Genomic DNA, 5,000 nt, shown 5'->3' with positions numbered 1-5,000 from the left:
GTGCCGTTCCCCCTCGTCCTTGCGCAATCACGGCTTCCTCATTTCGGTGAAACTACATCAGCTTACTACTGTAGCTAGGGCCGCAGACTGTGACATCTTTGACGCAAGACCCAGATTCTCACTATAACACTCTCACTATAACACTCCATCATGGCACGATCACCTGTTTCACTGACGACAGTGCATTGATGTTTTGTAGAAGTGGGCCAGTGGATTGATGTCATGCTGAGAGGCCCAGATGGTAGAAACCCTGTACTGGCCCGCTCTGCTGCCCAAAGGGCCACAATCTATGACTTTCCCCATATCAATGGCAATTTGTAATTTGGGTTTATTATTGCCAAATTTGACTGGGAAGTCGGAACTGTTTCAATCCCTATGTACACGTTCTTCGCTCTGCTGTTCACGGCCAAATGTGGTGAGTGAGTAGAACTGATCTGAGAGCAGGCAGGAGGATCCAGCTCTGTCCCAGTGGCAGCAGGAGTGGGCTATCTTGGGCCGCAGCGAAAAGCTTTGGCCGTCTGTCCAGAGATCGCTGGCCATGCAGCCTAGTACTGAATATGTCCCACACTATGAATATTCCCACACTGTGTCTAATAAACAGGGGAGGTCTGTGGAATGAGACGTGTTTAAAGATGATCATTGAAAAATATATTTGTGTATTCTGCAATCTCATTTGTTTCCCACATCAGGTTATAATGATTTTTCCCCCCCCCTTTCTCTTCTAAAGAAGACAGTCGGCACAGTCCAGTCACAGTATTGATGCGCGCCGCAAAATACGTCATTAATCACTCGGCCCGATCGATGCGCCGTCATTGGCCGTCTCCGTGGAAATGTAGTCTCCAGGCAACAGAGTTCTTGGAGAGCCGGAGAGAGGCTCGTCGGGGGCAGGATTTGGGGGATAACCTTTCAGACCGCTAATAATTACAGCAAGGCCTGGACATGGAGTACCTGCGCTGCATGGTAACACTATTCAGACGGTCTGTGGCTTTAATTAGTCAACAGAGAGCAAGGGGGAGCAACTACACACGACACACACACACACACACACACACACACACACACACTCATATACACACACAGCGCACCACACATCAGGAGTAAGGTTGCCACAAAGCTTCTTGTAGGGGTAAGCAGAGACAAGCTAGTGACCTGGTAGTACCTCCTATCACCTTTGGGTGGCGACAGTGTGACAGCGAGAGATGTGTATATGTGTGTGTGTGTTAGAGAGAGAGGGAGTATATTATGTGTGTGTGTGTGTGTGTGTGTGTGTGTGTCTCTGTGTGTGTGTGAGAGAGAGACACAGAGAAAGAGTGTATAAGTGCAGGTGTGAGTGCGAGTGAATGAGAGAGATTCTATGTCTGTAAGTGTGTGTGTGTGTGGGTGGGTGTGTGTGAATCCATGTGAATGAGAGAGAGTGTGTGTGTGTGTGTGTGTGTCTGTGAGTGATCAATCAGCAGCGGTGCGGGCAGACACCTGCTCTGCGGATCTCCGTGCGGAGTGGTCGTCCACCGCCGGGCGCCGTGGTAACCTCTGCAAGATGAGATCATTCAGAGGCACTGCAGCCACCGCACTGCAGAGAGACAGAAGAGGGGAGACAGAGAGAGAGAGAGAGAGAGAGAGAGAGGGAAGAAGAGAGGGGGAATGGAGAGGTAGAAATAGTAGTAAGGAAAGGATGGGGGAGGAGTGGAGAGGGAGGGAGAGAGGAGAGTGGAAGACTGTTGAGTCGCCCCCTCACACGCAGAAAAGGTCAAGAACTGAACAAATGTTTTGCCACCATGTCTCTCTCTTTGCGCTTTCTCTCCCTCTCTCTCTTTCTCTCTCTCTCTCACTCACTCTCTCTCTTCTCCCTCTGGCAGGTAGGTTTTGTTTACCTTTCACTTAAGCTATCAACACCTCTCTCTCTCTCTCTCTCTCTCTCCGTGTGTGTGTGTGTGTGTGTGTGTGTTGTCTTTGTCACAAACTCAGACTTCAGTCACAGCTTTCTCTTCCTCCCCTGTCTTGGTGACCTTCTCATTGCCTCCTCGACCCCACCAGCACAAACACCTTCAGTTTAACTCCCAAGAGGAAACTCATCACCCCACCCCAAAGCTTCTAGAACTCACAACGTGTGTGTGTGTGTGTGTGTGTGTGTGTTTCGGGGGTGTTATGTCAATGAGAGTAAGAGTTTCTCCACTGGTCAGGGGATGGAAGGAGTTCAAAATAAACTCTATATATAGTACTCTATTGTACTGCAGTCCACCAGCTGACAGCAGTGTGTGTGCGTGTGTGTGTGTGTGTACTTGTAAGGGGCTTGATGGGCTTCGTGACACACACCTGCTTCCAAATCCCCATGCTCTTCTGCCCCTCCATAAAAAAAGGGCAGTTACTCACTGGTCTAGCCCGAGCGCGTCGGTGGACTTTAAACCCTTCAATTCTCCCAGCGCAGGGCAATTAAGCCGTAAAACCTCCTCGCCTCTCAAACAAACCCATTCAGAGGCCAGGCGGCTTTATCGCACTCTGCGTCACGCCGCAGGCCGGCAGACCGGTCTTTGTGTCCAGCTCTGGGGCTGACCGCGCGAGCAGCGCGAACAGTCGTCGGCCCCGGCGGTGCTAACAGCTCAAGCCCCAGACCGAGGAATACCTCCGCTTATACGAGCTGCCAAGGAACTTTGCACTCCACAGCTATTACATGAACACCCATAAACATTCTTATCTCAACTGTTTGATGAGGGCTGTGTTGTTGAAGTGTGTGTCAGTGTGTCGGTTCGGTGGAGATGGTTCTGGGTCTCTTTGTGGTGCCTCTTTGAGATGGAAAGCTCTTAAAAGTGACTTAAAAAAAAGAGCACTCGAGCCGACATGTAGAACCTTATGCTCCTATACAGAACCTTTTAAGGATTAGCAGGGTTCTTATGTCCACGGAGGGTTCTGCCAGACGAGGGTGAAACAAGAGTCTTTTGTTTCCTTTTAATGGTGTTAGCAACCTAACACAACAAACATCCTTGTCCAAGGCACCCACACACACACACACACACACACACACACACACACACACACACACACACACACAAACACACACACACCCTTACAAGTACAAACACACACACACAGAGACTCCCAAATAGTCTCAAACACGCAAACACACAGATTCACACACACTATGCCATACCCGCACCTGTGCTTCTGCCTCAACCCATCAGTGTGCTCTTCACGGCTGGGTTTATGTGAAACCTGATCCCCCTCCCCCTGCATTGTAAGCCTTCATCCATTAAAGATGGCCCGCTCTTCAGTTACAACCTGGCTAAACATTCCCACCCCGGGGACTGGCCCTGCGCTTGCATGGATGAGGGGCCCTCTTTGGAAACCTTCTTCACCGTTGGGTGCGTTTCCTGGATGCCAGCCCTTCGGAAATTTGTCGTATTGTCTAACTCCACGATATGGAGTTACCGACGTGCCTCGTGCAGTAGGAAGGATTTGCACAGCGCTCGGGATGTCAACAAAAGGTCATGCCCACACAATGCAAAAAGGAAAGTAAAAATTGAAATTTCTGTACAGCCATTCTGTGTAACACAGACACAGTATTTTAATATAATGTGTAGAGATGCCACCCTTCAGGGTAGACATGGTCAATAGCAAATCATCATCCTAGGCTTCAAAACAATCTATTCTATTAAAGGTGAGGTGTTTTCCTTCTGAGGCCTCAGCAGTATACAGTATACTGTATAGTATTGTGAATGCATTATTAAAAAGCCTACAAAATAACTATAGAGCTAGTGATTGCGTCATAAAATCACTAAGAATTGTGGTAATCACGGTAACGGTGGCTACTGTACAAATAGGAAGTCAATGGGGTAGGCAAGACTTCCACTATATTGGCAAAAGTATTTGCTCACCTGCTTTGACTCCCATATAAACTTCAGCCGCATCCCATTCTTAATCCATAGAGTTTAATATGATGTCGGTCCACCCTTTGCTGCTATAACAGCTTAAACTCTTCTGAGAAAGCTTTCCACAAGGTTTAGGAGTGTGTTTGTGGGAATTTTGTTACTGGCAGGTTCAACATGTAATCACAAATGTTGGCCAACATGGGAAGTATCTCTGGATAAATAGACATCAGTAGACAAACTCACAACACAGCCCACAAAACAGAAACCAATCTACAGCATTTAGTGCTCTTTGTTTTATTTACAGTAAGTAACACTCCGTTGCCTTCTTGTACATCTCGTCGTTGTGAAGAAGCTCACATTTGCTTACATCGCGGTCCAAAAAACTCAAAAACAATAAAGAAGCAGTAGCCTATGTGATTCTAAAGGCATAAACCAAATCACTGAAACCATCAATGTGCATGCACACATCGTATACATAATTCATCATTCTCACTTTTGACTATCTCTCCTAAATGCTTGGGGAGAGATGGAGCACAAAGAGAATGTGTACTTTAGACTGATGAAAGGTTACAAGGCCAGCAGAGAGGAGGGTGAGTCATACGGCTTACTTAGAGATGGGCGTATGGTACGTGCTCTACTCCTGGCAGGTCTGAACCACCTGCCTTGTCCTTTGTCTTGTTCCGTCACTGCATCATGAGTGGCAGAGAAAAACAATCGTGCAAGCACACTCACATACACTCATAGAGATATGTATGCACTCCCCAAACACACACGTACTGTACACAAACACTTAATTACATACACACACATGATTTGAAATAACAGACAAACAGGATGAATGAGGCATAATGAGAATGATACATTCCTCATGCAAACAATCGGTTCTACACATGCACATACAAAGAACTGATATGGCCATACGGTTCCTGCTTCACACAATGATTTGAACTCTGCCACTCCTCCCGCAAACAGGCCTAAAGACAGCTGTGCGCATCATCATCATCTTCATCGCCCTTCATCAGTCTATCATATGCAACCATTTGGACTATGGACATGGATTTTTTTCTGTAATTAATTCTTCTTATTCATTTATTTTATTATTTGTTTTTTTGTTGTTGTCTGTCTTGTATGTCTTTG

The sequence above is a fragment of the Sardina pilchardus genome, chromosome 18, assembly GCF_963854185.1.
Source record: "Sardina pilchardus chromosome 18, fSarPil1.1, whole genome shotgun sequence".
NCBI lineage: Eukaryota > Metazoa > Chordata > Actinopteri > Clupeiformes > Clupeidae > Sardina > Sardina pilchardus.
This window is presented reverse-complemented; position numbering follows the sequence as displayed.